Source organism: Miscanthus floridulus, chromosome 8 (genome assembly GCF_019320115.1).
Source record: "Miscanthus floridulus cultivar M001 chromosome 8, ASM1932011v1, whole genome shotgun sequence".
NCBI lineage: Eukaryota > Viridiplantae > Streptophyta > Magnoliopsida > Poales > Poaceae > Miscanthus > Miscanthus floridulus.
This window is the reverse complement of record NC_089587.1, coordinates 208,676,600-208,701,078: the sequence shown is the minus strand read 5'-3', so window position 1 is coordinate 208,701,078 and position 24,479 is coordinate 208,676,600. Positions and strand designations below refer to the sequence as shown.

General features: G+C 43.3%; 1 pseudogene; it reads left to right on the top strand.

Annotated features, from left to right (window-relative positions):
* The first annotated feature begins 1,158 nt into the window (after positions 1–1,158).
* Positions 1,159–5,598, top strand: LOC136470559 (amine oxidase [copper-containing] alpha 2, peroxisomal-like; annotated as a pseudogene).
* Positions 5,599–24,479: the final 18,881 nt, after the last annotated feature.

Below are 24,479 nucleotides of genomic sequence, written 5' to 3'. Positions count from 1 at the left end.
GACATATAGCACCGAGTTAATTTCATTTATAAGGGATTTACTCAATTTCCATCTCTCAATCTATAGGATGGCATGGATGTGTCCTACACCATATAAAAAGAACTTAAATCTTTCAGTTTTTGTGCATGACATATCTATATTAAACTCATTTCTCTAATATTATTTTCATATAAAAATTAAATGGAAAAAGTCTACTTCACCCCCCACCTTTCATACTTGGTCTACTTCACCCCCTCAACTATGAAACCGTTTGTTTTACCCCCTCAACTTTCCAAAACGGCTATTTTACCCCCTGGGCGGGTTTTCAGCGGCGGCGTTGCTACAGTAATAGCGGGTTGCTACAGTAACGATGTTTGCTACAGTGTCGGCGGTTTTGAATTCCTTTTTTACTTTATTTTCGGTGAATTTTTGAAAAATCATAGTAAATCATAGAAAAATCATAAAATAAAAAATCTAATTTTATTGGACTCCACATGAGTAGATCTACACAATGAATATATAATACAGTATGCTTTAGTATAATTTTTTTTGTAGCTTTAGATTAATTGAAAAATCCAATTTTGTCTGTAATTAATTATAATTTATCTATAACTAAGTTATACATAGTCCAATAAGTACGAAATTTTTACTATAGTTCAAGAATACAATAATTAGCGTAGCATAAAAATTTCACCACAATTGAACCATAGAAGCTGTAGCTATGAATTATTCCAATTAATTACAAACAAAATTGGATTTTTTAATTAATCTAAAGCTACAAAAAAAATTGTACTAAAGCATACTGTATTATATATTTATTGTGTAGATCTACTCATGTGGAGTCCAATAAAATTAGATTTTTTATTTTATGATTTTTCTATGATTTTTCAAAAATTCACCAAAAATAAATAAATAAAGGGAATTCAAAACTGACGACACTATAGCAAACCACCGTTACTGTAGCAAACCCGCTGTTACTGTAACAAAACCGCCGCTGAAAACCGTCTAGGGGTAAAATAGACGGTTTTGGAAAGTTGAGGGGATAAAACAGACGGTTTTATAGTTTGAGGGTGAAGTAGACCAAGTATGAAAGCTGATGAGTAAAATAGACTTTTTCCAAAATTAAATATATATTTTTTACCGGTACGAATATATATTTTTTTACCGGCGTCTTAGTCAATGGACTACAGGCTTGAGGCTTCCTCGCAAGTCGCAATGATGCTTGCTGTCCTCTTGCACATTGATGGCCGTGTTGTCAAGTACAGTGTCACATCAACCGCTGTTCGTGATAGGATCACTGTTGATGTGTGGACAGAGCCCACACCGTTGGTGATCCACATGTTCCTGCTCTATTATTATTGTTATTTTTCTATGGACCAAGCAAGCGTTGCATCATTCAACAGTAAGGGATTTGCAAGTTACAACGAGATACAAAAGCTAGTTCGCTAACAGCATTGATCTTTATGTCAACGTTCCTGTTTATAATTGAAGTGCTCGCTTTTATGTCATTGTTTTGGACGATATAAGCTAAATGATTTGAGGATAAAACCATTTTTTTGTCTAGAGTTATATTTTTATTTCGTACGTTAGCATTTATAGAAAGGGGAGGTCAATACCAGATTCTAGTAGAAAAAAAAAGTGGAGGTGAAAGCAACAAAGACGAAATGGGCAACATAAATCACCTGAATTTATGTCAGCCTAGCATCGGTGTCTTCACTCCCCCAACTCTGCACCAGTATAATCTTCTCTTTGATCCTCTGTCTCCAGACCCTCTAACCCTCTATCCTGAAGTATTATTCTTTCTGTTTCAAAATAATTTAATATCTAGAGTTGCAATGTCGCAAAAAAAAATCTAGAGTTGCGAAAGTTAAACTATTTTAAATTTGACAGAATTTATAGAAAAATACATAAATATCAATGTAACCAAAATAATATCATTAGATACACCATGAAATATATTTTTCAGTATATGTTTATTTACTATCATAGATATTGAGACTCTTCTCTATAAAGTTAACCATATCTAAAATAGTTTGACTTAATACAACTCTAGTTATATATTCACACCAAACGACAAATAGAAATTCAAAAGTTACCTTCGCTTGCCGATGCGTTGCACCCCTTTTTCCTCTACTTCATGCACCACCCAGAAGCTAGTTTTACTCTAACTCAAATCATCTTACATTCTTATGTTTGATTAAATTTACACAAAACTAATATTTATGATACTTTAATCATCATTAGGTTCATTATAGATAATATTTTCACTAGCCCTTCAATCTGTGTTCATGTACGCCCTAGAATCTAAGGAGAGATAAGTATGAATTTCGTGCTTAGTATCCACAACTAATCAAAATGATTTATCTATTCATGTCCGCACTCTCTATTCATTTCCTAATATAATAGAATATGTATTCAATGTTACCTTTACCGGTTGCGTTGAACTTATCAATTACACTCCATGTGTTTTTTTCCCCTGTCGCCAACCAATCTTTTTCTACTCTATGTCACACAAAATATGTTTTCAATATGAATTTAGTTGAAACCAGAGTTATAATAGCTCTCGTTTGAGCTTTGTCCTATGTCAAACTTATATATATAGACACACACACACAATATCAAACAAGAGCGCAATCAAAATATATTTCATATATAATGAATCCAATTTCATGTTGTATCTTTTCATGTATTTTTCTTATAAAATTGGTGAAAGCTATAATGAACCTACAAGAATCCAAATGAGGTGAACCAAATTTTGTTGGATTCATCATGAAGAGTACTATTTGATAAAGATATGAAATTTACTGCTTAGGGTATTTTTTGGGAGAATTAAATTGAGTAAGTTAAGTGCTTTTAAATGTGTGTATATCTTGTAAATTGCATAACTTGAGCTAGGAAGGTGATAAAATTGTGATTCCAATTTTGCTGGTCTTGTGTTGACATGCTTTAGCTAGAAAAAATAATAAACCTACAGTAATCATACTTGAAATATGGTCTTCCTATTTAATCTTAATTAATTGCTAGTTTCCAGTGAAAATAAATAGGGTAAAAATACATAACATATCTCGAAGAACTTATGATTTGAAACGGGGGAAGTATAATTTTGTTGTTTGCAAGTTAAGTTGGAAATCTTGCTCTTAGTATACCTTTATTCTAAATCCTCCTCCTGTATTTTAGTAAAACATAATATTTTAGATCCTAAATTGCACTCTTAGTTATTACTCTGATGCCATAAAATACGGTGCCAAGAAACTTGATGAGAAATCCAGGGATCACGGTGTGTGAGGGATGGAGGTCGAGGGGGCCAACACGATATTATCATTTAAGCCACTTTTTTTAGCACTAATCTTATCTCAAGATGTTGAACTCTCTTGATCAAATAAGTATACTTGTACTCATGTTTTTTTTATTAAAATATGTAGATATGTCATTATAGTGCAATAAGATTATATAAATAAATTTATTTAAAGCAATAACTTATATTTGTACTTGTGTTTCGTAAAATCATTTTTGTATTATGTTTCCTTCGCTATATCCCGCTTGCGCGTGACTGCAGATGGGCCAACTGGCAGTTCCACGTTGGCTTCGACATGTGCGCCGGCATGGTCATCTCGCTCGCCTCAATTCAAGACGCCGATGCCCCAGGGGGCCAGCGGCGCCGGCGGGTGCTCTACCGCGGCTTCGTGTCGGAGGTGTTCATGCCCTACATGGACCCGGCGGAGGAGTGGTACTTCCACACCTTCATTGACGCCGGCGACTATGGCCTGGGCGTCTCGGCATCGCCGCGTCGCCGCTGCTTCGCGGCGCTGAGCCGCTGACTGCCCCGCGAACGCGGCCTACTTCGACGGGTACTATGCCGACGCGGACGGCAAGCCCGTCGAGGCCATGGACGTGATATGCCTGTTCGAGAGGTACGCCGGCGACGTAGCGTGGCGTCACACCGAGTTTGGGCCGCGTGGTCGCATGGTGAGCTGGCTGGGTTTTTTTGCTGGCTCAAGCTTTTTCATGGAGTTCACGCGCGACGGACATTGTTTTATATGCATGATGATCTGCATGCATGTGATGCAAGAGACGGAGGTGAGACCGGACGTGACATTGGTGGCGAGAACGGTGGTGATTTGCATGCATGTTGGGCAGGAGTTATTGCTGTTGTGGTTGATTCGTATGACTGATTTATTGTGAGAGAAAAACACTGTTATATGACTACAAAAGTAGAGCTGATTTTGACTTATAAGCTCAAGCGAACAGAGCCGTACGACTAAACCTTGGTTTGGGAGTTGACCATGGGCTCCATCAAGTGCGTGGTAGTGTGTGTGTCACGTGATGATGCAACCAAATACGCACTCTCATCATGTGGGTATGCATGCGCTGCAGGTGTCACTCAGCGGCATCCTTGAGATGAAGGCGACGTCGTATACACAGGTCCAGCAGATCAAGTCAGACGCGCACGGCACGCTGGTGGCCGAGAACACGGTGGGCGTCTACCACGACCACTTCATCACGTACCACCTGGACCTCGACGTGGACGGCACCGACAACTCGTTCGTCAAGAACACCATGGTCCCCGAGCGCAATACCGGAGACCCCGCCACGGTCGGCGCTGACACGCCAAGGAGGAGCTACTGGACGGTGCGCCGTGAGGTGGCCGAGACGGAGGCCGACGGCCAGGTGAACGTCAATGGCCCACGGGCAGATCTGCTGTTCGTCAACCCGAGCAAGAAAACCATGGTCGGGAACGAGGTCGGGTACCGGCTTGTCCCGGCGGGGGCGACCGGCGCGTCGCTGCTGGCGGACGACGACTACCCGCAGCGCCGCGCCAGCTACACCAAGCGGCAGGTGTGGGTGACGCCCTACAATAGGTCGGAGAAGTGGGCAATGGGGCTGTACGCGGAGCAGGGCACCGGAGAGGATAGCTTGCAATTGGGTGCCTGGAGCAAGAGGAACAGAGGCATCAAGGACCAGGGCCTTGTTTAGATCACCTCCAAATTCCAAGTTTTTTCACTCTTTTTCTATCACATCAATTTTTAGCCGCTTGCATGGAGTATTAAATATAGGTAAAAAAAATAACTAATTACACAGTTTAGTTGAAAATCACGAGATGAATCTTTTGAGCCTAGTTGGTCCACGATTGGACAATATTTGCCAAATAAAACGAAAGTTATACTATTCATCCAGTTGAAAAAACTTTCAATCTAAACGAGTCCCGGGGCATCGTGCTGTGGTACACGGTGGGACGTACTCCACCACATCCCCTACCAGGAGGACTTTCCGGTGATGCCCACGCTGAGCGGTGGTTTCCAGCTACGCCCGGCCAAGGCCTAGTTTAGTTTGCGAAAATTTTTGAGAAATGGTACTGTAGTATTTTTGTTGTTATTTAGTAATTAGTGTTCAATCATAGTCTAATTAGGCTTAAAAGATTCGTCTCGTAAATTTCGTCTAAACTGTGTAATTCATTTTATTTTTTTTATATTTAATGCTTTATGCATGTGTCTAGAGATTCGATGTGACGAAAAATCTTAAACAGCACCCAACTTCTTCGACAGCAATCCGTTGATTCGGACCAGGCCACCGGCTGATCACAACTACCCAAACTGCTCCTGCGGCGTCGCGTCCATGTGATAAGGCTATAAAAGAACCTCTTGATCTAGTTATTGACAAGAGATGGGAATTCACTGAGATTGTTAATTCATGTAGGATTACAAGAAAATATATTAAATGCATCACAAGCAAAACTGGCAGAGGAGAGAGTTATCGTGAACATGGTTATTATGGTCTGGACTTGTTTGGTTTAAGTTCAAAGACAAATTTGAATTATGTGCTTCAGCGCCAATTATTATTCATGCTTCATTAACACTTACGTAAGAAGTGATAATTGGCTACAAACAACATGCCGCAAAGATCAATCTCAAAACACCGTCTTTTGTCATTGTCTTGGTACAATACATGTGCAAAATCGAATTACTATGGCCTTGATTCTGGCTAAGGATGGTAACGGGGATGTACCCATCGGGTATCGCCGAAACGTTCTCTTCCCCGCTACGGAAAATTCGTCCCGTCCCCATCCCCGTTAACTGTATCAGATATAGATTCTTGCCCATACCTGTGCCCGTCGGGCATCGGTCAGGTAACAGATACCCGACGGGTACTGCATACCCGATAAATAAGGACACTTGGGGTCGCAGCTTTGCAATCGGAGACGTTTCTTCTTCACCCGGGTATAAGTGTCGGAGTCTCGGAGATGCCGAGGAGAAGAAGCGAGGTTGCGAGGAGGACGAGCAAAGGTTGCAGAGAGACCGAACTGAGGAAGCGAGGGGCACGAGCGCTCGTGAGGCAGGCGTGCTTGTGCTGCTGGCGGAGATGGTGACGAAAAATTAAACTAGGGTTCCTAGAACACATAAACTATATATATGATTGTTCAGATTTGGGCCAAAATACCTATGTTGAGTTTCTTTGGGCCTAATACTCGCATGACAGCTCAAATTAATAGTCGGGTTCCCCAACGGGTAACGGGGATGGATAAGCAGGGAACGTTCTCGTACCCGCTACACCCGTCGGGGATGGATTCTTGTCCATTTAGATACCCGCGGGTAAAGATAAGATCTCATCCCCGTTCCCTAATGGATCAAATACCCGTCGGGTATCGGGTATCGGGGCCCGTTGCCATCTTTAATTCCGGCTTAGCAACCAAACCTCTTGTTCAGTTTTTTTTCTCCCATTACAACATATGGGCAATCGCATAGTTATGAATTAACTCTTTAGGGCATGTACAGTGGAGTGATATCACCTGTTTAGAAAAGAGAGGTGCCACATACGAAGGGAGAGAAAGAGGAGAGAGAAAAATGTCGTATAGTAATTAACTCTACCATTGGTCCCGTTCGGCTTACCTAGAAGTCGGCTTGTTCGATTTCTTTTTTTAGTCGGAACAGTGTTTTTCTCTCACAATAATTCAGTCAGAACATTGTTTTTCAGCTAATTTTAGCTAAAATTCAGGAAGCCGAACGTGGCCAAATTTAGAGCAGAAGAGAGGTATTTTATATAGCAGCACTTTTTACATTGTGAAGATATTATCTTTTTTTAAGGCAAATATATTATCTATTATATATGGTCACATCACATATCATTTAACAATTAGATGCTATTTAGATTGCTCATAGACAAATTTATACATTAGGTTGTCTATTATATTATTTATGGCTGATATGAAATGATTATATAAATAACAGTTGTCTGGCCCACTGTATATATGTTTAGAAAGGTTGAAATAGGAAGATAAGCTCAAGGAAAATTACTTAAAAGTAGTGGAAAAGGGTTGTTGGGGAGTGCGACCATTGACAGAGACCTTACTAGCACCCCGGACAACCAGACAAGTGCGGCCATCGTCAGTGCTGGCCATGTGCTATGAGCCTATGACCGCGCCGGTCCGGCCGGCCAACTTTTACCCAGAACAGAGGCACCACATCGCCAACCAGCCCACTGACCCATCATGATGTCCCGATTGAACTTGACGGGAAAGGGCCATGTCAGCAACACCCCTGACTCTGCTTCCACTGTCCAGACCGCGGCAGCGCTCCTTCGTCTCCAAGCCCCAAGAGGCGAGTTCAGTTCAATCCCAAAGTATTCAGGCCGGCTGCTATAAGTCTAGAGAAAGAGAGAGAGAGAGAGAGGAGAACAAATTCTGAAAACTATAAACTCAATTATGTTATTCAAGCACTCATCGTTACTGTATTTCTTCTTCCTCTCCTCCAAGCATTAGTTTCCTAGTTCCTGCTTACAATTGGTATCAGACTACTGTGTTGATCTGGACTCCGCTCATCCGCCGCCGCACGAGCACTTCACCATGCTCCGCCGCGCCCACGGTGCTATGGATCCCACGCCAACGACGACCGCAACAGCCGAGTCACGGCGCTGGAGGTGGCGGCTATGGATCTCGGTACCTGGAGGCTAGCGGTGGAGGCGCTGGTGGACGACCTTAGGCTCGAGGTGAAGCGCATCTCCACCAACTGGGGCCAGCAGCTGGCCGACTCGTCTTCTCAACAGCTCAAGCCTCAGCTCTCCCCTTTGTCGGCGCCCACGCAGCCTGCTGCCGGATCTCACGCCGATGGGCCCATCGGGCACTACGTTGCATCGATTACACGGGGTATTGGCTCTAGGGTCGTCACGACCTGGAACCATATCCCGGCCAACGGTACGACGTCTGCACCTCACCTTCCAATTTCATCTGGTGTTTGTGTTTCGGTGTCAGATCGTCCTTCGCCCATCATCGTTCCTCCTCGTCCTCCGATTTGTCTAATTCCATCCTATTTCTACCCGTCGTATCCTCTTCCCACTCCCAATTTTCCTCCTCCAACAGGCCCGTCTAATTTTTCCCCTCCGCCCACAGCTCCAACCACTGCTCCACCCAATTTTCCCCTTCCAGCAACAGCTCCACCCAATTTTCATCAGCCATACCCTTCTCCGTCGCATTACCCTAAGTTTTCTCAAACCCACACAATTCCTACCAATTTCTCATCCCCTCATCCAACTTCATAGAATTTTGCTCCTCCATCTTCTATGTCACATATCATCGCCCCTTCTTCTTCTACTCCACCTGTTTTTCATCCTCCATACACTCTTCCGCCCAATTTTCCTCCCCACAAACCTCCTGATTACCACCACAACCTCTCGGCCTCTAGTCGTCTCCCTAAGCTTCCTTTTTCAAAATTCGATGGTGATAATCCATGACTGTGGTGTCGTCGCTGTGAGAAGTACTTCGCGATGTACGGTGTCAAGGAATCCTTGTGGATCAGTGTTTCTGAGCATTATCTAGAGGGTCCTGCTGCTCGTTGGTTTTAGTCCATTGAATCCCAACTTCGCAATTCCTCTTGGTCCACATTTTGTCAGCTGTTGCACTATCGCTTTGATCATGACCAACATGAGCTCTTGATCCGTCAGCTGTTTTCCATCCGACAGCAGACTACTGTCTTTGAGTATGTCAAATGCTTCACTGAGTTAGTCGATCAGTTGTTTGCATATTCCAATTCCACCAACCCAGTGTATTATACCATACGTTTCATCGATGGGCTCTTTCCTGACATTAAAGTTATAGTGTTGGTTCAGCGTCCAAAAAACCTCGATACCGCTTGTGTTCTGGCATTACTGTAGGAAGAAGCTGGGGCTTCTGGTACAGTCAAGCATGGTCATGCTGGTGATTGGCATTCTGCTTCCAAGTTTTAGCTGCCCCCCAAGATGGCGTTGCCATTGCCGTTGCTGCCACGTACTGAGAAGCCAGCCGCTAAACCGGGCATTGCCGCTTCTGCTCCGGCTACTACTTCTTCCTCCAACACCGATCCCAAGCTCCAGGTGGTCAAAGCTTATCATCGCACACTGGGCCTTTGTTACAAGTGTGGCGCCAAGTGGAGTAAGGATCACACATGCCCGCCTGAGGTGCTACTGGCAGTGGAGGCCTTGTGGGATTCCTTTGATGCTTTAGAAGATTGTCACTCAGAACATGCTGAAGAGCCTCCTGTAGAATGGTTGTGTTGTGTTGCAATATCAAAGGCAACTACTCTGGGTTCAAGTGCATCTCGTACTATCAGGTTTTCTGGGATAGTGGTTGGCATCCCTGCTTTGATACTTGTCGATTCGGGCAGTTCAACTTCTTTTATCAGTGAGTCTTTGGCTTCCAAGCTATCGATAGCTTAGCTGATTCTGTAGTAGACTAAGGTTCAAATTGCTGGCGGTGGCTTGCTTCGGAGTTCAGGGGTTCTAAGTCAAGTGCCATGGACAATTGATCAGTGCAATTTTTCATCTGATTTCAGGATTCTTCCACTGTCAGCTTTTGATGTTATTTTGGGAATGGATTGGTTATCTGCCTTCAGTCCCATGCAAGTCCACTGGCTCCAAAAGTGGTTGCTTATTCCTTATCATGGTAACTCTCCCGTTACTGCTACAACTCTACCAACTGTCAAATTCGTCCAGTGAGGCATCTTCTCAGCAGTCGTTTCTAGAAGAAATACAAGCCCTGATTGATGTATTCTCTGATTTGTTTACCCCACCAGTGGAGCTGCCACCATCCTAGGCCTGCAATCATTCTATCCCTCTGCTACTCGGGGCTAGTCCGGTATTCATTCAGCCATACCGTTATCCACATGGACTAAAGGACGAGATCGAGCGCCAAGTCAATGACATGCTGTCCCAAGGGCCTATCCAGCCAAGCACTAGTGCATTTTCATCCTCGGTGCTCCTCGTCAAGAAGAAAGATGGATCATACCGGTTTTGCGTTGATTTCTGTCATCTTAATGCTCTCACGGCTAAATCCAAATTCCCTGTTCCAGTCTTCGATGAGCTTATGGACGAGCTAGCCTAGGCCAGTTGGTTTACAAATTTGGACCTCCGGGCCGGGTTTCATCAAATCTTGCTCGAAGCCAGTGAAGAGCACAAGACTGCTTTTCAAACCCATTGAAAGTGCATCTAGCCCTTTAGTGGGTTTTGGATGGTTGAATTATAACATGATTAAAGGTCTAACCCATTTGCTAAGTGTGGACAGGTAATAGGTTATCTCATAGGTACTTAATGAAAGCCAAAATGATGCATTGTTGTATAAAATAATCTAGTTCAAGCATAAGACAACAATACAAATGGAATTCATGCAAAGGCTTATTTATTGTGAGATTTCCATGTTCTATGTGAAAGCAAGCTCGTAAGAATTAATTAATGAGACATGAGGGATTGCATATGGAATGGTCTCATATTTGAAGCTTGCTAAATTGAAATGAAAAAGATAACAATACAAATGAATGATTGATTCAACACAAGATGTGACTTGATGGCTTGAGATGGTGAAGATATCAAGGAAAGGCTTCGAGGTACTAAGCAAGGGTGAAGGACAAGCGATGGCTTGGCGGCCGAAGAACCTAGCTAGGGTGAAGAAGGGAGTACTTGCATTTAGTTGAGGTACTAATCAAGCTACGATGGTCATATTGATATGGAGGATAAAATCTATATTGGACAAAGTGTTTGAAGTGACTTGATGTATTTGGAGTTGTTCATATTTAATGAATGGAATCAAGTCATGTACTCAATATGGCTATGCTCAAGTGACAAGATCAATATCAACATGTTGGCACCTTTACTTGATGAAGATTGAAAGAGACGACATTAATTCAAAAGAGGTCAACTCAAGCGGTATAAATTCGTTTTTCCTTTAATCGTAAGTTTAATAGGTATGTCATACTATTAAGAGGGATACATCATATTGATAGATAATGTTTCATAAGTGCTCAAGCCAATCCATGTGAGTTTTGAGTATTTGAGAGACAGAAGAGCTAACTGATTTCTTGCTGGTTTGGTAATACCGGATGTGTCCGGTATTTGCCCAGCAATGGTAAAATTATTGTTCTCGGGTTGGTTCATCGGGAGTTCTGACATAAGTCAGGAGTTCTGACGGTCGGGAGTTTCAGCAATGGTCGGGAGTTTCAATGGTCGGGAGTTTCAACAATGGTCGAGAGTTCCGACGTCTCGTGCTTTAACTGACTTGGAGAGTTCACTATGGTGGTCATACCGAACGTGTCTGGTATGGATGACCTGAGGCCAACGGCTAGTTTTCAAATGCCTTGAGAGTCGGGAGTTTTGACACCTCACATACTTTAACTCAGTTACATGGTTTCCAAATATACTGAGGGTCGGGAGTTTCGACGTGTGTCGGGAGTTCTGATGGTTGGGAGTTCCAGCATTCATCGAGAGTTCTGATGCCTCATATTATCACTGTAACTTAGTTACCGTTAGGGCAGTATAAATCATACCGGACGTGTCCGGTATGCTGTCCATTATGGCAACGGCTATAAAATGGCTAGTTTTTCCAAGGGGGCTATAAATGCCCCCAAGCCTCCACCTTTGGAGGCTGTGGATTCTGCTGATCCTCTAGCACGTTTTGAGCTTTGTCAACTCCCTCAACCCTCTCTTAGTGAGTGTTTGATCAAATTTGCCAAATCAAATTGTGGGTTGAGTGAAATTCAAAAGAGAGCAATCCAACCACTTGAGCACTTATGCATATTGTCAATCTCATGATTTGCATTGGTTACTCTTGGACTCTTCGGTCCTAGACGGTTAGGCGTCGCTGAAGAGCACCCAAGAGATTGTGGTGTGCCTCGGAAAGTTTGCAACGGTCGATTCTGCCGCCTCGGAATCAACTAATGGAAGGAGGAAAAGGAGTTAGAAAAGACTCCGACTAGTGGTACCCTCTAGGGCTGACCTTCGCTAGGTTGCCCGTAGCCCTCTCAACGGAGAGTAGGACTTAAACGAGTCTGAACTTCGGTAAAACAAATATCGTGTCTCAATTTGCATTTCATTTGATATTTGTGTTGCTCCAGTTCTTGTGCAGGTTCTCTGTGTATATTGTCATCTCTAGTAGGTGCCTACAGTTTGGTTTGAAGATAGAAATCGAAAGGAGCAAGTTTGGGGCTGATCTACAGAAATCGTGTATACCGGACATGTCCGGTATTAGAGCTCTGTGTTGAATACTATTTAATCTCTGTCCTATCTTTGTGTTGTAGGGTTATAGCTTCTAGATATATTCTTTATACCTTGTTTACTCTGTGGCTAACTTGTGAGGGGTGGTATTACTCTTAATTTGGAGTTTCTATTTTGGAAACTCTCTTTTCTAATTGTTTCCGTATTTAAAGGTGTTAATTTTCAAAAACACCTATTCACCCCCCTCTAGGCGACATTCTAGGTCCTTTCACCCATCTGGGTCAGTACGAATTCAGGGTGATGGCGTTTGGCTTGACCGACGCTCCAGGCACATTTTAGGGTGCCATGAATGCAACTTTGGCTCCAGGGCTCTGCCACTTTATGATTGTCTTTTTCGATGATATCTTGATATACAATCGCACTTATGAAGAGCATGTGCAACATGTCGCTGCGGTATTCCAGTGGCTTGCAGCCGACCAATGGAAAATCAAACTCTCCAAGTGTAAGTTTGCTCAACATTTAGCTTCGTACTTGGGCCATGTGATTAGCAGTGCTGGTTTGGCGACAAGCCCAGCCAAAGTCCAGGCAGTTCAGGACTGGCCAACACCAACCACAGTATGTGCTCTTCATGGATTTCTAGGGCTTGTCGGGTACTACCAGAAATTTGTGCGCCATTTCGGTGTCATTGCCAAGCCCCTCAATGAATTGCTGAAGAATGATACTATGTTTGTCTGGACTTCTCTTCATGATTCAGCCTTCAACTCGCTAAAGGCCGCTCTGTCGTCAGCTCCAGTTCCGGCTCTCCCAAATTTCTCCATTCCATTTGAGGTTGAGACTGATGCCTCCGGCTATGGAATTGGTGTTGTGTTGCAACAACACGGACACCCCTTAGCCTATATCAGTAAAGCTTTGGGGCCTCACAATCAGGGCCTCTCCGTCTACGAGAAGGAGTAGTTAGCAATTCTTATGGTGGTGGACAGTTGGCGACATTATATGATGCAATCGGAGTTTGTGATCCACACGGACAAGAAAAGCCTTGTGCATCTCAATGAGCAGTGGCTCCACACTCCTTGGCAGCAAAAAGTATTCACACGTTTGCTGGGCCTCCGCTATCGCATCATCTACCACTGCAGTGAAGACAATACTGTCGCTGATGCTTTGTCCTGTCGGCCACCTACTGAAACTCTATTAGCGGTGTCATATCCCATACATGACTAGAAATCTTCCTTGCTGAACTAGTACCAGCAAGATACTGAGGCCTCTGGTCTGTTAACCCAACTCTCTTTGGATCCCATAGCTAAGCCTCCATTTAGCTTGTGCCAGGGGATTATCATGTACAAGGACATGGTATGGTTGGGTTCGTACACTGATCTTCAGACCCGAGTGCTTTTAGCTCTTCATGACAGTGCAGTCGGAGGGCATTCTAGTGCTCCTGCCACACTGGACAAAATCTGTCAACTATTCTTTTGGCCAGGTATGCGTGCTGCAGTTCTAAAATATGTGCAGTCTTGCTCTATTTGTGCTTAGGCCAAACCGGATCACAACAGTTATCCCGGTCTCCTCCAACCATTATTAGTGCCAAAATCTTCTTGGGAAGTAATCTCCATGGATTTCATTGAAGGGTTGTCTCTCTCGGGATCTGCCAATGTTATAATGGTGGTCGTGGACAAATTTACCAGGTTTGCACACTTTGTGGCTTCGTGCCACTCGATTTCTGTTGCCTCTGTTGCTCGTGCATTTCTGGATCATATTTACAAGCTGCATGGTTTGCCGTTGGCTATCATTTCTGATCAAGATTGGCTTTTCACTAGCAAGTTCTGGTAGTTGCTTTTCAAGTTGGCAGGGACTGACCTCCGCATGAGCTCTGCCTACCATCCACAGACGAACGGGCAGACAGAGCATGTTAATCAATGTGTGGAGACATATCTTTGATGCTTCGTTCATGCCTGCCCTCGCCAAAAAGCAAATTCCACTACTATAGATTCGGCAAGGGATGGAGGGTAGGCTACTATTGACTTTAACTAAAGGAATGGCTCTAGTACTTAGGAGTGATTGGGTTGTCCCTTCACTCAGAAGATAGGGTTGTTTCTTGCTTTGGTTGAATCAACCCTTCACTCGGGGGGAGCGGACATGGGGTTCTTAGAAAAGCACTAGCCCCGACTGATGATGTCATGTAGCAGCAACTAATTCTAAAATAGGAATTGGCTTGGCTGGTGGTATGATACGAAGTACGAGTTGGTTGAATAGCAATAACTGTTGGACTAAGAAGCATTGGTTTGAGGAAATGGGAAGAAGAGATAGAAGGGATCCATAGTTTGATGGGGTTTGACCTGAACTTGGATTCTTAAAAGAACTATAGAGAGAGCAACCTTGGTTGAACAGTATTATCCTTTTGCACTCACATAGGGAAGACTACTTTTATTGATCTGGTGTGATCGACTTGCTTAGGGAAGGTTGAGAACTTTTCTTTTCCTTTCAAAAAGGAATCAATGGCGAACGTACGCTATCCAATGGAAGCCCCGAGCAATATGACTATTTCTATTCCTATCCTTTCCTTTCATCCTTAACCGAATGTTGGAACAAAAGTAAGGTCTTCCCTCGAAGTGAAATGAAAGCAAAGGTGCCTTAAAAGAGGAGTGGGGGTTGTATTATTTTTTATTTCCATAGGATCCTTCTGGCAAGGGTATGAAATTGATTGTTTAGATGCATGCTTCCCAATTTGGTAGATTAGGTCAAGCTTGTGAAGGGAGGGCTAAGAGGAGGATCTTTCCCATTGCTAATTCGATAGGTCTTTCTTTCCCTACTTGCTAGCCAACCAGGGGTTGTTACCTAACATGTGGTAAGCACTATACTCCATTACTTTCTCAAACACTCCACTCAGCACTACCTCCTTCTGTACTGCTCCCTCTTGCACACGAACAATTGCTTCTCTGAGACCTTGCCACCGTGGAGCGCCATACTCTTCCTGCTGCGAAGTTACTATTGATCCATTCCTTTCCTATACCGTCCCTTATGATCGATACCTAGAAAGTGGTTTCCTTGGGTAAGAACATAGATGAAGTACGTCCCTTACCATAGTCTATATCCGCTAATGTTGTTGTTGTTTTATAGAGGAAGACTCTTGGGGAAGACATGCTTTCTATACCATTCCCAAGTAGGCAACCAAGTAGGAAACCCCTTCTCAAGTAGTCAAGTAGGTTGTAGGATTTCAATCTTTGGTATCCTTATATGCTTCAATGGGTGTGGCCATTTCTATTTATTGGTTATCCTCATTCAAGGAGCCATTCCTTTAGTTAAACTCAATTAACATCCGGAACAGAGAGGAAAAGAGGAAGCAAACATAGCTAGCTCACAAAAGAAAGCCTTGCAACTACGCGCTATATATTTGATTTACAACTGCCATAATAAGGGCACATCTGCTTTCTCTGTATGTGGATTAAAAAAGTACATACCATATTTTTCCCTTGCTTTGCTATTTGAATGCTTACCTCAGTGTAAGAGCAGGGAAGAGGTTTGATTGCTAATAAAATGAGTGGAAGAGCTGCTCGAGAAGAAGTTGTAGCTGTGGTTGAGCTAGTGCTTCATACCTTACTAGACAAGGAAGGAAAGGCAAGGAGGATCAGTACGTGAGAGAAAGTGATTTAATAATGTGAATTTGATTTTATAAGTAATCAATGCAATTGCTTAGTGAAAAACTAAACAAAACAGATTCAAGTTAGTCCAACCCAAGGGGTAATCTAGCTACAAATGAAAGAGTAAAGCGCATTATCTTCATTCCACTTCCAATTAGATGTGTTATGCACAGTGACATTTTTGTTTCTTGTTAGGAAGAAATGGAAACAAAAATGGACAATTATTTCAATTTCTCAAGTCTTCCATGAGCTCTCTCTCTTTTGTAAACCGCCTCTTAAGGCCGAAGATATCAAAAATCATACTAAATATAGTAGACAGAACCAACCATTAGCCCTGTCTCTTGCTGTGATTCCATTCCCGGCACCAAGCCAAGTTAGCTTGAAAGCAAGTAAAGAATTAGCTCAAGTAAACAGAAACAGAAAGAATCAAAAGAAAAAGAGCAACAAAGCTGGAATGAACCTTGTCCAATAGTATACCTTCTTCGATCTCACGACCTAGGTAGTGAATGAGTCTCCATCTCTGCCTACATGTGAGAGTGGGAGTGGGAGGTCTAGGTTTAACTCAGAGGAAAGGAGTGAAAGTTCTGTCCCAAGGGGACAAGATAACATCATTTCTAAGCAGCTTCTACCTTTTTATTTTGAATGAACCGCTGCTAAGCATAAACAAACCAAGCAACAACCCTAGGAATCATAATCCTAGGGAACAAGCAAGCAAGAAAGAAAGTAAGTTCAGTCTCTTCTTTAGGAGTTCGCACCGCGTAGTGGGCTTGGCTTCTATCTATCTCGGGGAAGGAGCCATCCCTATTCATGGCAAGGAGTGAACCCGCTAGCCCCATAGCAAAAGCAGGGGGTATCTGACCCAAAAAGTTCTATTTTAGGGGGGCAATGCCCACAACAAAGTAGATAAGACCTAGATGTAAATTGGCAAAATTTTTTACCTATATCAGTCAAAGCGCTATTTGAGCCTACTATATGAATCTATCTGGTACACCTTTTGTAGCTATTTCTATCTAATGGAATATGATGTGAACAAAAGCTGCCACATCCTCACTCAGTCAAGCATGTAGATTGGAAGACAGTCTAGAATCGATTTGGATTTATGGTTTATGCACAAATATTAGATAGGCCAAACATTTTTCAGGGCTTATCAGGAAGCCGATCAGGCGTAGTACTTTTTCAAGTACATGTCATTCCAAGTGTAAGGAAAATGGACCCTAGGCCATTTACTTTGGATTTTGGTGTTTAATGACCAACACAATCAAATTGGACTAATGAACTTGTAAGTGATTGTTTTGTAGTTCAATAGGATGCAAGACATGACTTGGACAAAGGCAACGTGATGATCCGATGATCAACACCTCAAGCAAGACCTTAGGAGCACAAGAGAAGACCCAAGATATCAAGCAAAGTCCAAGAATGAAGATAGGAACCAAGCTGCACGCAAGATCATGAAGAAACGAGCTCACAGAAGCGACCAGACATTGGACCGGACGTTGGAAGAAAGTGACTGGACGCTCCAATCAGTGGCTCGGCAACAGCAGGCGTCAGCAGCAGCGATCAGACACTAAACAAGTGAATCGACCAGACACACCGATGGCACTGTTCATCCGTCCGACAACACACTCGGCAAGTGACCAGACGCTGGTGGCAAACCGACCGGACATAGGACAACAGCGTCCGATCGAGTACAGAGAGGTTCTAGAGCGGCGAACTTGCGACCGGACGTGTCCGGTGGTAAGTGACCGGACGCTGGCAGCGTCCGATCAGTTGTTCACGGCTCCAATGGTCAGGACGACCGGACGCGTCCGATCAGGACGACTCCAGCATCCGGTCAGTAGCAGAAAAGCGAGATTTCATCCCCAATGGCTACTTTCTCAGTAGGGCTAATAAATACAACCCCAACCATCCATTTGATATAAGTGGTACTGAGGAAACATACCAAGGGTGTTGATATACCATTTTAGTGATCTCCACTTGCATAGTGCTTAGTGTTTTATTAGGTGATTAGCGTAGGTGCTTTGTGAAGTGCTTAGGTTGATTAGATCACCGCTTATGCGCTTGCTCTAGGTTTAGGCCTAGTGTTTAGTGAGGTTTGCATACCTCTTACTACTTGGTGCTTATGCGCACTATTGTTGTACATTGGAGGGGCTTACAGTCTTGCGAGATCACACCAACCACGTTTGTGGTGTGGCCGCCATGGTGTATCGGAGGGAACAAGGCCCGCGGCGTTTTGGTCGGAAGCTTGATAGTGAAGACGACGGGGAGCATCTGGGAGAGGCTTGCTGGAAGGCACGTCGAAGACCCACTTGTGCATAGGGAAGGTCCGAGGCTATCCACGGAGTTACCCGATTGGGAGCTTGGCCGCGCCAAGATGGGTGGCGCGGCAGGCCCTGCCACATCAACCTTCAACCATTCCGGTCGTCGCCACGTCAGCCCCCTGCCACACCACCATGCATGGCGCGACACAGGCTTTTGGCCGCACCATGGCAATAGGCGTGGCCAAAAGTGTTAGTTTTGAAAAAAAAACATACAACATTAGATTTAAAATTAGTTTTCAAAAAGTGTTAAAATTAAAAAAAAAATCTAGGGTGACAGAGTTCACAGATCTATGTGGCATCACTGGTTGGTGGCACTTGACCCTTTAGTACCACGGCTATTGTGTGCCATCAAGGCATTTGTTGCCAGCTGCAGTCTTACAGATATTAGCACTCCATTTGCAGGTAAATTCTTAAATAATTTCTACTCACCTGTGACTGGTGGATAATTGGCATGATTCTTTTTTACTCCCTCCATTCCAAATTATAAGTCGCTTTTATTTTTTTGGTACATCCATTTTGCTATGCATCTAAATAAATAATATGTCTAGATGCATAGTAAAATGGATAAACCAAAAAAGTGAAAGCGACTTATAATTTGGAACAGAGGGAGTACTTCTGATATATGTCCACTGATTTATTGGTTTTGATCTTGTTGCTAAAAAATACATGGAAGCTCAATGATGCTTGATTTGGCTATTGCCATGATGATTAATTTTATTGATTTCAGAGTATCTGTATGGTATATTTCACTTAGTGAGTCACCTTTTTGTAGCATTGATTTCTCATCGATGTCAGCCTGAAATTCCTATGGTCATAGCATATATTTACATGTTTACTGGAAAATGTCCCCTTCTTTTGCATACAGTGATGAATGAAAAGTCACAAAATAACTAAATAAGAGTAATCATGATACATGAACTGCAGACATTGTGCTGATAATTGTTTCAACTTTTATACACTCAAAAGCTTTCCTGTTCGGTAGTGATTAATTGCAGCCATTCTGGCTGCAGCTACAAGCCAATTGTACTACCATCTACATGTTTTGCTTGTGGAAATGTAGGGGGGTGTTAAGTAATGGGTTATTTGGATCAGCACCATTACAATTCTCAGAACTTTGAGATGTACCATTAAAATTCACCTATTCTGAAACTTGCCATTACAATTCTTCTTCTACCTGATACTTGCTATTTTCTATGTCTTCTGGGTGTCTGGGCCCACTGTCAGGCTATATACGTGTACACATCTTCTGTATGGACCAAAACACCCCTGGCTGCTTCTCTCCCTCCACTCATAGATGTGTGGGCCCCACACATCAGATTCTCTATCACACACCGGCCACTCCTCCCTTAGCTTGACCGACGCCTCTCTCTCTCTCACTCCTCCCTCTCACACACACCAGCCACTCCTCCCTCTCCCACCAGCCACATCGGCGCTCCTCCTCGTTCCCACACCATGTGAAATGTCCTTGTATGGTTTTGGTAATTGAGTGACAACCTAGGTGGACTAATTATGTTTATGTGAGATACACAGGTGATTAGTCCACAAATACATGTGTGTGAGCAACATATGCCATGAAGGTGAAAATGGCTTGGAGATGTTGTAAAGCTCACACATGTGATAATGAAGGAGCTCATTGCACATGAGACATGACATTGAGTCATGTGATCAAGGTGGAGAAGATCAAGACAAGACTTGGCTTGATGGACCGGTTGTAAGCGTGAAGGGCAAGTCGAAGGCTTTGGAGTGATGGACCGCGTGGCGGTGAAGCTTGAGCAAGACTTGGCACTAATGGACGAAAGCAACGGTGAAAAGCAAGTGATGTCAAGATCGATGAACCAATATGATCACGTGATGATATGAAGTGGATCATATCATTATTGATCATATTGGTGCATGTGTTGTATCAACATTGGAGGAGATGGAATGGAATGCGCAAGGCAAAGGTATAACCTAGGGCATTTCATTTTACCGGTCATTGGTGTGTAGAGAAGTTTATGACTGAGTTTAGGATAGATGGTTGTACTATTAAGAGGGGCAAACTTATTTGCATATCGGTAATCTAGTGCCACTCGAGTGATTTAACTTTGCATCGTCGCTAGGATCGAGTGGCGTGGCAAGTTAAGTGGCTAACACCCTTGAAAATGTTTATGAAAATATGCTAACACATGTGCACAAGGTGATACACTTAGTGGTTGGCACATTTGAGCAAGGGTGAAGAAGATAGAGTTGAAAACGAGTTAGTCACGTTGGTTATAGAGTGACCAAACGCGTCCGGTATGGTGACCGGACACGTCCAGATTTGGCGACGTACTCAGCGACCGGACGCGTTCGGTCGCCACACCGGACGCGTCTGGTGTGAATCAGCAAAGACAGTGTTCGGTAGATCTATTGATCGAACACTGGCAGCGTCCGGTCTAGAGTGACCGGATGTGTCCGGTCGTCAGTGGGTGCTTACTGTACTCGACCGAACGCTGAGGCTCAGCGTCTGATCAGTTTCTAACAGACATGTCCGGTCGGCCCTGGAGGCTTACTGGACTTGATCGGACACAGTGGCTGAGCATCCGGTCATTTCATGCTGAGCGTCCGGTCATCTTGTCAGAGAGCCATTGGAGGCAACGGTTGGACATGTGGAGGTCTGGCAGCTACCGGACATGTCCGGTATAGCGACCGGACACGTCCGGTATTTGCGATCGGTGCGTCCGGTGCAGCGTCCAGTCGACTCGAAAAACACCTAGTGAAGAGGTAATGGCTAGTTTAGCCCATGGGGTTTTAAATAGAAGTGGCCTTCGGCCATGGCTGGTGCTAAGCACCTTGGGGGACTTTGTGTCCATGCTTGAGAGTGCTTAGGAGCCCTCCATCTCACATATACTTGATAGTGATCATTCGATTGTGTGAGTGAGCGATTCTAGTGCGATTGCATCGTGAGGTTGCATCGAGTGGCACTAGGTGATCGAGTTGCAAGCCGGTGGTGCTTGTTACTCTTAGAGGTTGCCACCTCCTAGATGGCTTGGTGGTGGTCTCCGTCGAAGCCTGCAAGAAGCTTGTGCGGCACTCTAGAGAAGTGCTTTGTGAGGGGCATTATGCTCGCCCCACGGGAGCCACGAAGAGCAACTTTAGTAAAGCGTGTCATTGAGCTACCCTCACTTCCAGGGTAGGTTCTTGCGGTGCCCGACGTGCGGGCTTGGCGGGTGATGCCAATTAGCCGCCGAACCACCAAGTGAGCGGTCGACACAACGGGAACTAGCATGTTGGTAAACATGTGAACCTCGAGAGAAAAATCATTGTGTCAACCTTGTTCTTCCCATTGGTTTGCATCCCCGTTACACATGCTTGCGATTACTTTCATATACATTGAGCTTGTGTTGTTGCTTTTGTAATTAGTTAGCTTGTGTAGCTTGCTAGTTACATTCTTGCTTGTGTAGCATAGAAGTAGCTCCCTTGCGTGACTAATTTGGTTTGTGTAACCTTGTTAGTCACATTGCTTAGTTTGTGTAGCTAAGTAATTGCGCTCTATAATTTGGTATTGGTTGCCTTGTTATTGAGCATTGCTAGTGAGCTTAGGTGGCTTTGTGCTTTTGCTTACTAGCATGTGTAGGAGCTCCCTTGTTGCTTAGAGTACTAGTGGCATAGATTTGTGTGACCTTGCTTCTAGAATTGGTTAGGAGAGCTCTAGCTAGCCTGGCACCTTTATTGCTTAATTAGTATCTTTGAAAGGTGCTAGTGAATATAGATAGAGGGGTGTAGTCTTGGCTAGACCGATAGTTTTAATTCTATACTTGTTTCGGTTAGCCGACGCGATGAGTTTTAAACAGGACTATTCACCCCCCTCTAGTCGCCATCTCGACCCTTTCAATTGGTATCAGAGACCGGTCTCTCATTTGTGGTCTTCACCGACCCAAGAGGATGGCGTCTAATGGGCTAGATGTTTGTGAGGCACACATTTTTAATGGCACAAACTTTGCACTTTGAAAAAATCACATGCTTGATCATTTTCGTGCAAAGGGACCTAAATTTTGGTGGGTTGTCACAAGTGGTCTCACCCATGTCTTGGACCATAGAAATCTTACCAAAGCTCAAAGAGTTCTCTATGAATTTGATGCACATGCTTGTTGTTTTCTAATGGATGCTTTGAGCTTTGATTTGATGAAACAAGTAAACATCAAGGGAACCGCTCGTGAGATATGGGAGTCCATCAAGGAAACCTTCGGTGATTCCTCCACATGGGATGATGGCAAATTCAAGGAGGATGAGCCCAAAAAGAAGGTGCGTGAGTGTGTTGAGCATAACCACAATTTGGTGATTGTGGAAGATTGCTCCACCTCATGGTCAAGTGATGATGACGACGATCGATCAACTATAAGTTCACTTGACAAGGTTGATGATGATGCCACAAGTGTTGCAAGTAATGATGCTACCCCATGCACACTTGATGGTGATGTTGGTTCATGCTCAAGCAATGATGATGATGCTACTACAAGCTCTCCAACTACACCATATTGTCTCATGTCACAAGATGACACCAAGGTATCAAATGATAATGTGGTTGATCATGTTGATTCATATGATGAGCTTGTTAGTAGACTTACTAGCATGACCATGTCTTTAGAAAATGAGAAAGCTAAAACATTGAAATTAGAAAATGAAAACTCATTTCTAAAGAACTCTTGTGAAGAACATAAAGACCTACTTGATGCTTATAAATCTTCACATGATGAGCTTAAATTGAATTATGAGACACTACTTGCATCTCATGATGAATTATTAGAACAACATGCTTCTCTCATTAAAATGTTTACCAAGAAACTTAAAAATAATGAGAGTTCATCACATGGGTCAATTGATCAATCATATATTATTGCTAACCCTTGTGATGTAGGCAAGAAGCATGTATCCACCTCTTGTGATGATTTATTAGATATGCCATGCTCTTCATAATTAGATGCTTGTTCTACTTCTATGTCTTGTGAGACTAACCTTTTGAAGGAGAACAATGAGCTCAAAAATAAAGTGAAGAAATTGAGCAATAAGTTAGAGAGGTGCTACAACTCTCAAGTCACCTTTGAGCATATGTTAGAGACTCAAAGAAACTTTGGTGACAAGAGTGAAGTTGGCTTCAAGACTAGCAAAGTCAATCATCAAAAAAGCCACAATGACATAAGTGGCATTGGCTTCAACAAGAGCAAGATCAAGGGCAAAAGATGGGGCAAGAGAAGATATGAAAGAGAGATGAAGAAGCAAGAACAAGAGAAGCTCTCTCATTTCATGTGTTTCAAGTGCCATGAAGTGGGACATCTTGCAAATGGTTGCCCTAATGAAGAATAGCTCAACTTGAAGAAAGAAGAAGAGAGGCTAAGGCATGTGAAGTGCTTCAAGTGCCGCACTTAGAGTCATCTTATCTCAATGTGCCCAACCAAGCAATTGGTGAAGCAACAAGTGAAGCCTCAACCAAAGCCACAAGTTGAGTAAGAGATTACACCCCAAGTTTAAATCAAGATCAACCATGAATATGATGGTGATTCGATGATAAAGAAGAAGAAAACAAGAAGGGGTGGAAAGGCAAGACATTCAATGCAAACTCAAGATGCCAAGATGATAAACAAGAATAAAGATGAGAAGAAAGATTATGCTCACATCAAGTGCTTCAAGTATGGAAGTGTGGGACACTTTGCCTCTAAGTGTCCTATCAAACTTGAGAAGAAGGCTCAAGAAATCCATGAGAGGCAAGGCAATGAGAAGCACCACATGAGCAAAGAAGAGAAGGCTCAATCAAAGAGAAAGTGCTACTCATGCCGGGAAAGGGGACACATGGCACATTCATGTCCCCTAGGTGACATTTCTAAGCCTATTTCAATTGTTGATAATAATATGCTTAGAAAGGATGGCAATGGTACCTCATTGGTTGCAATTGCAAAACATCCTGCTATTCATACTAAGGCTACACCTAAGTATGTTGCTCCTAACTTGAGAGGACCTAAACTAGTTTGGGTACCATCAAAAAGTGGATGATTGTTTGTAGGTACCATCGGCATTGGAGACTTGATTCAATTGATCTCACATTGTTCATCATATGTTGAATCAAGTTATGAGGCTTAGTGCACATTTG